Source organism: Chlorocebus sabaeus, chromosome 9, assembly GCF_047675955.1.
Source record: "Chlorocebus sabaeus isolate Y175 chromosome 9, mChlSab1.0.hap1, whole genome shotgun sequence".
In the NCBI taxonomy this organism is placed as follows: Eukaryota; Metazoa; Chordata; class Mammalia; order Primates; family Cercopithecidae; genus Chlorocebus; species Chlorocebus sabaeus.
In genome coordinates, this window is record NC_132912.1 from 131,441,255 (window position 1) to 131,454,689 (window position 13,435).

Here is a 13,435-nt window from a genome sequence, read left to right on the forward strand (position 1 = left end):
TCTATGGTCCATCCTCCCTCCTTCCAGCCTTGCCTCCACAGAGCAACTCAAATTAGGTTTCAAAAATGCAGAACAGAGCCTGTCCTGCTGCACCTTTAATCCCTTCCGGGACACACCATTCCTCTGCATGTTACACTTAGTGTGCCTTGCAATGTCCTGCAGGGTAGCCCAGGTCTGTGTGTCTGATTCATCTCCCATCAGATGCCTCTTAACCCATTGAACCAATAAATGTCGTATTGCTTTTCCCAGACCATGAGCACTTCTTCCCACACAGCCCCAGCCATAGGGGGGCTCTGTGGGTTCCTTCCTCGTGCTTGATCCCTTCTTGCCAGTGACTTTTTCAGCCTGGAAAACCTACATGCACACATGCACATGAACACAGGCACACACAGGCACACACGCATATTCACACACATATTCACACATGCACACACAGGCACACATGCATATTCACACGTATATTCATACAGGCACATACACAAATTCACACAGGCACATACATGCACACAATCATTCTGCACACACAGATATTCACACATTCACACAGGCACATACATGTTCACACATTCACACAGGCACACACATATTCACACATGCACACACAGGCACACATATATTCATATGGGTGCACACACAAATTAACACAGGCACATATATGCACACACTCATTCACACATGCACACACACATATTCACACATTCACACAGGCACACACATGCATATTCACACAGACACACATATTCACACAGGCACACATGCATATTCACACACATATATTCACACAAGCACACATGCATATTCACACAGGCACACACAGGTGTATTCACAAAGGCACACACACATCACACACATTCACACATAGGCACACACATTCACACAGGCACACACATGCAGACACACATATTTACACATTCACACACAGGCACACACATTCACACAGGCACACACACATTCACACAGGCACACAGGCACACACATGCAGACACACATATTCACACAGGCACACACACACATATGCACATGGGCACATGCAGGCACACACACATATGCACATAGGCACACACATATTCACACATGCACACACAGGCACACACGTATATTCACACACATTAACACAGGCACACACACGCATATGCACACACACATATGCACACAGGCACACACATGCGGACACACATATTCACACATGCATACACAGGCACATACACATATGCACACAGACACACACACATTAGCACAGGCACACATAGGCACACACACTCATATGCACAAAGGCATACACACACATATTAGCACAGGCACACACATATTCACACATGCACACACAGATACACGTATATTCACATAGACACACACAACACAGGCACACACACATATTCACACATATTCACACAGACACACACAGGCACACACATGCATATTCACACAGGCATACACAGGCACACACAGGCAGACACATTCACACATGCACACACATGCATGTGCACACACACATTAACACAGGCACACATGTATATTCACACAGGCATACACACATATTCACACAGACACACACACACACATTAACACAGGCACACACATGCACACACGTATTCACACAGGCACACACATGCATATTCACACATGCACACACAGGCACACACACTTATTCACACAGGCACACACACACATACTCACACATGTACACACAGGCCCACACTCGTCCTTCCGTTTTCCTGCTAATCTTTTCTCTGCTCTGCTGACGAGCAGCTCCAGGAGTAGACAGTGAAGCCTCCAGGCTCTGTCAACCAGCTCGAGCTCCCCATCCATGCTTAAGGCACCTGGCCTTTGGTTCCTGGGGCTCCTCCCAAATATGACCTTGCAGCTCTTGGTGCCTTCACCTGGCGGTCACTGACCGCTCCACAGCAGTCCTCACTCTCCATGGACTCCAAGGCCTGACTGACTGTGCCTTGCTGCAGGCCCGACACCCGGCACTGCCCAGTGTGTCATGCAGGGGCGCTCAGGCTGTGAATAAATGGGGCAGATACCGCTGGACGGCCAGGGCGCCCACAGGGACCTCACGTGTGTTCAGTGCAGCATATGGGATCTCAAAACAACGTGACCTAAAGAGCCAACAGTGAGACGATGGTTAAGTGACAGCCACTGTATAATGGGATAATAAGCATGGGTAGACGTTCTTTTCAGAGAAGATTTGATGATGGGAAGATGATCTTATCATGTTGAGGAAAATAAAAGCAAACAAAATACTAAATAGCTACAGCCTACCATTTATTAAATAAATTCAAATGTAAATTTTAATTCAGTAAATATATATCACTAGGCATGAATATGAAACTTAAAACAGAGTGTCTTGGATACCAGCACATAAATATCAAAAGAGAGGACAAAATACAGTTTTTTAAATTTTCTGTATGCATTTGTATACCTTTCAAATATTTTATAATAATCATATGCTATTCTTGTGATCTAAAGAAAATATTAAAATTTTAAAGAAAATAAGCACTTAAGAAAATTCTATGCTATGCCTTTCTAATTTCCCATGGCTGATGTATTGAGTGTGTCCTCACCCCCTTATGATTACCCATGCTCCTCTAACGCCCACACCTCCACCCACGCCCAAGCCCGTGTGCACACGCGTACCTGCACTCCACCTACCTGTGCTCAAACTCACACCTGTGCCCACACTCACACCTACTGTATCCCACACCTACACCTGTGCTCACACCTGCACCCACACCCACAACTATATTCACCCTACACCTGTGCTCACACCTTTACCCACACTCACACCTATATCGACCCCACAACTGTGCTCACATCTGTACCCACATCCACACCTACTTCCACCCCACACCAGTACCCACACCCACAACTGTATCCACCCCACACCCACACCTACATCTACCCCACACCTGTGCTCACACTCACACCTACGTCCATCCCACACCCACAACTACATCCATTCCAGCCTGCGCTCACACCTTTACCCACACTCACACCCACATCCACCCCACACCTGTGCCCATACTCACACGTGTACCTACACCCACACCTACATCTACCCCACACCTGTGCTCACACTTACACCTGTACCCACACCCACAACCATATTCACCCCACACATGTGCTCACACCTTTACCCACACTCACATCTGTGCCCACACTTGTATCCACACCCACACACCCAACTCACACCAAGTATGTTTTTGAGGAAAAACCTGACAGTGTACTAAAGTTACTTAAAAGATGTAGATGTTGTTGTTGTTGATGTGGTATACCTTCTTGTAAGAAACCATCATAGAGCATACATAAAAGTTTAAATAAAATGTAATCAATATATAGTTGTTTATAATGGAAAAGATTAAGTGACAGAATGATAGTTAAGTAAATAAGAGTTAAAGTATAACAATATTTTGCAGTCATTAGAAATTGTGATCTTGCACCAGAGCACCGCTACTTCCCCATTTCAGCACCCCCATTACAAATACCTACTAATGACAGATAAAAATACAAGGAAGGAAATATCAAAAAGACACAGGCACACAGAAAAACAAAGCCCATGCCTCCTTGGACCCAAGGGAACAGTGACAGCAAGTGGGCAAATGGGTTTAGGCTTAAGACCCTTGTGCTGGGGACTGGCAGTTGGTGACCGGCTAACCAGGCTTCACGGGCTGCAGAGGTCACTGCCGGGAACCAGGGCTGGAAGGGGATTCCACTGATGAAACGAGGCTGCCAAGCTGCTGCTGCTAACTGTTCATGGCTACATCTCCTGGGAAGCCACAGTCTGAAGGGGAAGGAAAATCTGGCATAGTCTTGTACCCAGGACTAAGCTCACCTTCCGGGAGGGCAGAGACTGAATCTACAGTAGCCTCAAGTACTTCACACAACATAAAGTGGTTTAAAGTACAATTTTAGTATCTATCAGGATATAAAAACACCGTACACTGTAGGAAATCTGCAGACCATCAGGGATGTCAAATTATCTAAAAAGTTTCCAGAAAGGAAACTTTTTGGAAAGAGAAGAAAATTGGACAGAAGACTTCTCAATAGCAACAAAACAAGCCGGCATATGAGACAGGACTATCCTCAAAGTGCTGCACAAACAAACAAACAAAAAACACACAACACTTGTCAACCTTGAATTCTGTACCCAGCTAGATATGATTCAGGAGTGGAAGAAAAATACATACATTTTCAGATAAACAGAGTTTAAAAATTCACCACTCAAAGACCATCATTGAAAGAACTGCCAGAAGTCTTACTTCAGCAAGAATAAAAGCAAACCCAGAGGAAAGAAGTGGGTGCAAGAAATATTGATAAAATACATTGGCAAGTTTAATTAATTATTGACAATGAAGATAATTAATTATGTGTGTTTTGTAGTGAACGTAACCTTAGTCAACAGTAAAAAGAAGGATGAGAATGAGGCAGGAAGTTAGTTAACTGGGCATTGGAATGTGATAAATTTCTAGCCTTGTCCAGGGGTTAGATGTAAATATGGATTGATTCTGCAATACATATTTAAAATTACTGTTAACAAAATTTAAATAGCAAAAGGTAACCACTAGAATGGGAGAATAATCTGCAACTTCCAAACCATCAAAGAAAAAACAACACGATGGATATGGAAAACTTGTTAAATCCCTCAGAGAAGATAGGAGAAAAAACACAAAGGTATATATTGATAAACAGGTCCTAGAATGTAAGATATTCAAAGTTCTAAATTTGTCCATTATTGCAATGCATGTAATAAGTTAAACTTATAAATTAAAATTAGGAAATCAGCTGTGTTTAACAACATCAACAAAAAACTAAATGCTTCTTCTAGTAAATAGACCTGGATAAAAAGAATCAAGAATGTTTTCAAATAGATAGAAAAACATATCAGAGAAACATTAACCGAAAGAAAATTGCTGTAGTAATATTGATATAGAAAATATAAATATTGATGTTAAGAGACCTTACATTACAAAAGCAATCCCTCAAGAAGATATTGCAATCATTCCAATTAGAAAACAGTAATAACAAATTTTGAAAACTAAGAGAATTAGTAAACAAACCATAGTTTAAAGAGGAAATCATAATGCAGCAATGAAATTATAAAATATTTTAAATGGGAAACCATGACATTAGTGCCTACAAATACTTGTAGGATGTATCTAATGCTGTACTTGGAGGTAAATTTATAGCCTTTAATACACTTATTAAAAGAAAAAAATGTTGAAGTAAATAAAAAAGGAATAGAAGAAAAGAACAGCAATGTTAAGAGCAAAAGCAACTGAAATAAAATAGAGACCTAAAGATGGTTCTTTAAAAAAAAATTAGTAGAAAACAACAACAACAATAAAATTCCAAGTGTAAGCAAGAGAAAAAAGAATAGAAAAAGTGCACAATATAAGGATATTGAAAATGAAAAGAGGCTTAATTACAGATCCAAAATATTCTTAACAACTTAATGTCAGTACCATGACAAGTCAAACTAAATGTACAAGTTTCCAGACAATATTACCAATATATCACTAAAAATATCTTATTAGTAAAATACCAAAAGTCTAAATACACTTATAATCACTAAATAAATTGAATTATTAGTCAGAATTTAATACCCAAAATAACTTTAGAGGCAAAGATAGTCTTACAGGTAAAGTTTTCAAATCTCTGAGAACAGATGATTCTCATTTTATGTAGTCATAAAAGTCTAGAAAATAGTTGAACAGCACTGCAACTCAGATTTTCTCTAGGAATGCCAAAATGGCACCACGTCCATAAATGTCATATACCTCATTAACATATTAACAGGAAAAGGGCATTTTACATGTGATCATTACAGTGAGTTCAGAAAAACATAGAATAAATCACTACTCACGTTAAGCAAATGAACAACTCTTAACTGAGGAGAAATGGAAACGTTCTTAACCCAGTGAAAGAGTGTGTTGTCCCCAAATGCAGAGCTAGCGTGATTCTTAATGGCCACATACTATACATGTTTCTTCATAGTTACAAAGGAAGGACACCCCAAGATCTTCAGCACTGAGCTGGGGCCTAAGTCAATACAATAAGAAAATAAAATGGAGTTTTTTAATGTAAGGAATAGTCACAAGGCCATTATTTGCAGACAGTATTATGCACACGGAACGGCAACTCATGGGAGAACAACCAATGGGCAATACTCACGAGAAATCGTCTATAACCTATGCTATGGTTTGGCTCTGTGTCCGCACCCAAATCTCACCTTGAATTGTAATAATCCCCACGTGTCAAGGGTGGGGCCAGGTGGAGATAACTGAATCATGAGGGCAGTTTCCCTTATACTGTTCTCATGGTAGTGAATAAGTCTCATGAGATCTGATGGTTTTATAAAGGGCAGTTCACCTCCACACGCTCTCTTGCCTGTCTCCATGTAAGACGTGTCTTGCTTCCCCTTTGCCCTCTGCCATGATTGTGAGACCTCCCCTGCCATGTGGAACTGTGAGTCCATTAAACCTCTTTCTTTACAAATTATGCAGTCTTGGGTATGTCTTTATTAGCAGAGTGAGAACAGACTAATACAACCTCATAAATGTGAATCCAAACAAAACACTACCTCGCTTATGACACTGGCAAATATTTAAACAATGAAAACCACTGCTGGTTCCTGTGATGACACTGTAGTTTTGTTCTTTCTGTGTAGGCCCTTAAATTGGTATGATTTTTCTGGAAAGCAGCATGTGTGTGTGTGTGTGTGTGTGTGTGTGTATTAATTTCCGTGTGTTAATGGGAATGTAGAATTTCTGAGTCAAAGAGTACAATCTTGTCTCAGGACATCTGAAAGCTTAGGCAGTTATGTCCTGGTACCTAGTAGTCCACTTAACAAATGCTTGCTAAACAAATTAAAGAAATGTGTACAAACTATTCATATGATTAGGATATATTTGCTATTTTTGTTGCAAATATTTTCCCAGTGTGGTTCATCTCACTCAGTGTGGTTGACAGGGTTAATTCTTTCAAGGCCAAGCAGCTTTAGAGTGGAGGAGGAAGGCTCCAGCCCAGGTGCGTCCGAGTATGAAGCTATTGCCCTTATCTGGGATGCTTCATTCGATATAAGGATGTGGCAATTGATGGGGCCAGACAGGGAGGCAGGGCCCAGACAGAGCATGAAGGTTTTTAGTGCTCCCAGCTAAGGAGTCTGGGCTTTATTTAATAGTTCTGCGAAATGAAAGAGGAATGGAGCAGATTAATAGGCCCACGTGTGGTAGCAGGGCGGGTGGGGGGTGCCAGGGAGCCATTTGAATTTAATGGCTGTAAACGGGGGAATAACATGATCTTATTTTTGGTTTTAAGGGAGGAAGGAATACATAGGTGGAGCACAAGGGATTTTTAGGGCCGGGAAACTATTCTGGATGACGCTGTGATGATGGATATATTCCATTATGCCTTTGTCAAAACCCACAGAATGTACAACACAAAGAAGTAAGCTTTGGACTTAGTTAATGTATCAGTACTGGTCCACTGGTTGTAAAGTATGTCCCTATGCTAATGCAAGATGTTAATAACAGGTGAAACTTGGGGGCTGGGAGAGGCTGAGGGAGTGTAAGAGAACTCCTTATTTCCCAATCATTTTTCTGTAAACCTAAACCTCTTCTAAAAAAAAATCTATGAATAATCTTAAAAGATGATTCTACTATGCAGCCATAAAAAAGAATGAAACCATGTTCTTTGCGGTAACATCCATGCAGCTGGTGGCCGTGATTCTAAGTGAGTCAACGCAGGAACAGGAAAGCAAATACCACATGTACTCACTTATAAGTGGGAGCGAAACTTTAGCTACTCATGGACATCAACCTGAGAACAACAGACACTGGGGGCCCCTAGAGGTGGAAGGGAAGGAAAAACTAACTACTGGGTGCTATGCTCAGTACCTGGGTGACAGGATCACTTGGATCCCAAACGTCAGCATCATGCAATCTACCTAGGTAACAAACTTGCACATGGACTCCTTGAATCTAAAGTGAACATGGGAAAAAAAGTCATTCTGGTGGCAAAGGAGAGGCTGAAGGAGCATCAGGCAGCATTTCCATCTCTTATGCCAGAGTCCCTCCAGGCTAATCTAGCCCTTTGCCCAGAGACCACAGTGTGTCCCACTGCTTAGGGGTGCATGAGATGGCAGGGAAGGAGCCCACAGGCTCTTCCAGGTGCATGGCCTGGGAGACTGAGGTGTAGTTAACGAGCTGTTTGCATGACACTCAAGGAAGGTGCTTGATCTGCCCGTACAAGGGCTGGGCTCCTTGCCAAGGCTTGGATCTTGGCTAACCTTCCCTCCATGAGGACTGCCTGGGGAGGGTGGCATGTGGTATTCTGAGGACAAAAACCAGAAGTGCCGCCTCGTGTGTGACCTTCTTCTGGGAGAATGGAACTAAGATGGTGTGGAGAGGGGCCTGAAGCTGCTTTGGCAAGGGAGACAGCACACACCACACCTGGGGAACTTCACCTTAAATGTTTAAAGAAATGAGCAGGGCTCTAAATCACTCAACCTGGGGATCTCCCTAGCCAGAAAAAAAGATTGATTTTAATAGACATCTTCAGTCTTCCAGTGATTAAGAAGAAAGTTCCAGGGGAGTTGAACTTCTCTTTAATGTTCTCGAGGGCAAGGGGTTCCTTCCAGGCAAGTAGTGGATACGGGCTTCTAACAGACCCCTCATAGGCTTGGGTGCCCTGGGTTTCCCAGCCTGGCTCCGAGTCTCCCCCAGTACCTCGGGAGACTTTCCATTACAGTTGTTTATACTTTTCATACTTTAAAAAAAGAAAAATAAAAGTGGGGGTGGGTGGGTATTTGTACATTGCATGTCATTCATTATTCCAAATGTAATTTTAATCACTTCAACATGAAAGCATCTTAATATTCTCAATAATGGCACTGGTAACTTTAAATATTAAAATCCACATTAGGAATTCCCCTGCCTATGTAGAAACTGCAGTATTTGCATTATGGATTGTGAATTTGACCCAGTCACTACTTTCTGAACTCAATCTTAGATGATCCTACTGCTGGCTACCAAGCCCCCAGCAAATGCCAGGGAGATTAGTGGTAAACAAGGTCCTAACACATCAAAATTAAATGTTCCTAATTATCAACTTTAAATGAATCCTCACTGTGCAGCAGGGGTAATTCCTCTCCGTGTGTTTGTGACACTCAGAGAAGGTTTTAGGACACACAGCATTACCATAATTTTTTCGACTGGAGTTCTCATAGGACATCAGATGAGGTCTCTACCCTTAATTTTAATTGCATCGGCTGCATTCTTAATTAAAAACTGTACAAATGGATTTTATGCCATGCCAAAAGAAATCCAAGTTCATTAGTTATAAAACCTTTTAAAAATTGATGCAAATGTGTGAATTCCTTAAAAGTTTGAACTCAAAGTCCTCATTTTATGTCAAGTTGCTTTTAATCTAGAGAATAATGAAGTCAATATAAATTAAGGTTTTTCCCTCTTGTTTTTTGGGGGGGGATTGTTTCTGTCATTCTGATTTTACATTTTTCCTTGTAGAATAAGATTCATTTTAAATTCAAATACTTTAGAGATTTGTAGAAGGGAGGAAATCCTTATTGACCTTTTCTCCCTGGGTTTTACAAATGAAAGCTCATAAACCCTTTAATAATTTTTCTTATTAAGCCACAATTACATCATCTTCAGTAACAATAGAAATCAAACTTGCCATCATATAGAATTAAGAGGAGTCTTCTCTAAATGCACAATTTACTCATTGTTGTAAATGTATACTTTTCAAATTTAGATAATTTTATTCCAAAATGTTGTCAAAGCCCCCCTTGCATTTGTTTAAGTGGTGAACAGCTGAGCTCTGTCAAAGAGACTGCAAGACTATTTTCTCTTGCTTTAGTTCGATTTTGCCAAGCAGGTTTCCTTACACACATTGGGCATTAAATAAAGATATATACTTGTTGAACATGTGGATGCAGGCTCTCACTGAAAAGGAGGAAGGTTCTCTCTTCCAGATTAAATAAATTTGAGAGGTTGAGGATATGGAAATTTGTCACGACTAAATTGTTGCCCAGTGTTTATCTGAAAAAATAAGTGACTTTACAATTTGCGTTGTTAACAATAGAAGTATGGGCATCTATACACACTGCATAGGGCTGCGCTGTCCCTTCTGCCAATCATTGGTTGTATGTGGCTACTTAAGCTTAAGTTCAAATTAGCTCAAAGTAAATAACATAGAAAATTGGCTTCCTCAGTCACACCAGCCACACTCCCAGGACTCAGTAACCAGACACCACGGCAGAAGGTCCCTTGGGGCAGCATCGATGTGGGACGTCTCATACATTTGTGTGTTCCTCTGTTACCTGTCCCTGGACCTTGGCTCACATCATTTCCACATCACTCCCCACAAAAGCTAAAAATGTGAAGGGCATTTAGCTCCTTAGAAGCACGTCTCACACCCTAGCACCCAGGGAAGCACTCTCCGGTTTCTCTGGGTGGATGCTGGCTTTCCCATCCCCATCTGTTCCAAGGCCCTGCTCTTGCCAGGACACACCATCCCTGAAAGCAGCCTCCTCCTCTACTCTCCCAGCCTCCCCAGGGCCTTTTGCAAAACATTTTCCTTGTGGGGATCTTTAATCCTATTTATATTTAAGCAAGCTTGTTTCCCCACTGTATCCGAGAGTGAGCCTCATCGGACACTTCAGGACTCTATAGGTGTGACACGTGTGTGACAAATAACAGCTGATCCTACTCATGAGATGAAGCTGCTTCACAGCCCCTCTCCGGTTAACAGAGAAGGCCAGGTGCTCCTCCCCACACACCACGTTCAAGAAGGTCCTGAAACAGTGTAATGCTCAAGCCGTATGAGGCAAATGTGTAGCGTTCACTGGCTCTTAGCTAACTAAGTAAGAATTTTACTACTACTATTATGGAGAGGAAAGAAGGTTTCGTAGGAAAAATGAAAGCATTGGAAAGTTCTGGTCAGAGACTGAAAATACGAGCAAAATTATTGGCCTTGTGGGTAACCAGAGTAAGCTGTGCACATGCTCTTCTCCCACACTTCTAGAATCTCGATTGCCATATGTATCAGTCAGCCACTGCTGCAGAAGGAATAGCCCTAGTGCTTAGCATAAAACAGCAACCATTTTTTATTTCTCGTGAGTCTATGGTTTAGATAAGTGGTTCAGCTGCTCTTGGCTGGGCTGGGCTGATCTTAGCTGGGCTCACTCTTTTATCTGAAGGCAATTAACAGGTGGACAAGCTTGGATGACTCAGCTTTGCTACACAGGTCTCTCACCTTCCAGCAGGCTAGCCCAGGCTAGTTTTCAGAGCAACGACAGCAAAATAAGAGAGCTAGCAAGAGCATGCAAGGCCTCTGAAGAACTAAGGTTCCAAACTGGCATATGGTCACTTTTGTCATACCCCATGGGCCAAAAAAAGTCATCAGGTATTCCAGAGTCAACAGGTGGGAAAGTAGATGGGAAGAACTGCAAAGTCACATTGCAAAGGCACAGACACAGAAAAGACTGAAGGATTGTGGTTATTTTTTTCAATATAACAGCTTAAATTGGGATATAATTCACATACCATACAATTCCCCCATTTAAAGGGTACAATTTGATGGTTTTTGGTATATTCACAGAGTTGTGCAACCATCACCACGATCAATTTTAGAGTATTTTTTTAACCCCAGAAAGAAACTCCATACCCATTAGCAATCACTTCCTATTTCCCTCCAATTTTCCCCACACCCCCAGTCCAAGGCAACCACTAATCTGCTTTCCAACTCTATGGATTTGAGGACTGTAGCTATTTTTGCAATGGGTCTTCCCACATATCTCCTTCCCCAAAACCGCCATGAAAAATGCTATTCCAAGAACAGCAGAACACTAGTCTATTGGAAGACATGATTTATATTCTGCCTCTGTCACACCCGTGAAAGTTAGGCTAATTAATGGGGTGCTGAGGCCAGAGTCTGAGCCCCAATGTCAGATTTCCCGGACATCATTTGAAATGGCCACCTTCCACCAGAACCTCAGTGGAGGAGACTCCCGTCCGGGGAGCTTTCCTGGGCATAGGCAGTAGGCCTCGCCCAGGGAAATGCTGGCTTGAAATTTCATGTAAAAGCTGCAATAACTTCTGGGTTAAGAAAAGTTCAACCACGTTTTTCTCCAATTTCTTTGCCTTTGCCTTTGCTCTTCTCCATCTGCAAATGAAACTAGGAGTGTTGAAATGTTGCAAGGAAAAAAAAAATACTCTCATGGTATTTCTGATCCAAGCGGAAGCAGAAAGTGCCAAGGAATCTCATGGGAGAAGCTCTTCTCAATGATTTTCAGTTGAATTTTTACAGGCCCATGAGGTTAGGATAGTTAAACAAACTTTGGATAAATGCCGCTGGCTTTTTATTCATTTATGAACTAACCCTTCAATTCTTTTGAGGTTCAACCATCAGCACTTTCTACAGAGCCTGAAAACAAAATGTTTCAATATGATTGGAATACACAGTGTTCAGAAAATGTCATAAAATGGGAAATAAAACCCCAGCATTTTATTTAATAGAATTATTCAAAGGCTTCTTTATAAATTTTGTTTACACAGAAATTCATTTAGGTCAAGTTGAGTAAATCAGCAAATTAGATACGCTGGTCCCTGACTTAATCCCTCCGTGTTTTAGAATTCTAAACTTTCTGCCCAATTGGCTGGGTCTGCCTGTGGATTTCAAATATCTCACCATGAAGAACAGCCAGAAGAAAACTGTAAATTTGATCCTCCAAGAGAGGGAAAGAGTGGAAGGTTTGCACGACTGTGGATCCAACAAAGCTTCTGGAACAAAATGTGGCCTTATGAATAACTTCGAGATTGTCTTCCCAAACTCTCCCCCACACACACTTTCTTTCTGCTTCAAGGAGAGGACAGCTGGAGCCAGACAAACTCAGAGACATTACATCAGGGATAAAGGTGGGTGGAGAGGGAGAGAGAGAGAGTGAGTGAGTGAGAGAGAGAGAGAGTAAGAGAGAGAACAGGAGGAGGAGGAGGAATAGGGGGAGGAGGAGGAGAAGGAAGAGGAGGGAGGGAGGGCATAAGGAAGCACCAAGCACAGCAAATTGCCTTTGTAACTTTGTAACTACTCCTTTTTCCAGAATTATTAAAGAAATGGAGGAGGAGAGAAAAGTCGAGAGGAAACCTCAATATAGCATCTTTAAGTGTTTTGTCTGCTTAAAAAAAGCAAAGCACCAGAACATAGAACCGTAAGTTGAGGAGGGAACTGGTCCCTCTGCCAAGCCAGCCTTTTCTCTGTAAAGCTTTTGTTTCTTCCAAGGTTCCATAAAGCCTGAAAGGAAAGGAAATGATGAGCTGGAATGTCATTCTTTTCAGATCTTTCTTCTGCTGCTGACTTTGATTCCGGCCCCACAGCCTGCCCCACTTGGCTCTGCCTTCCTTCCCCACCTGATTCT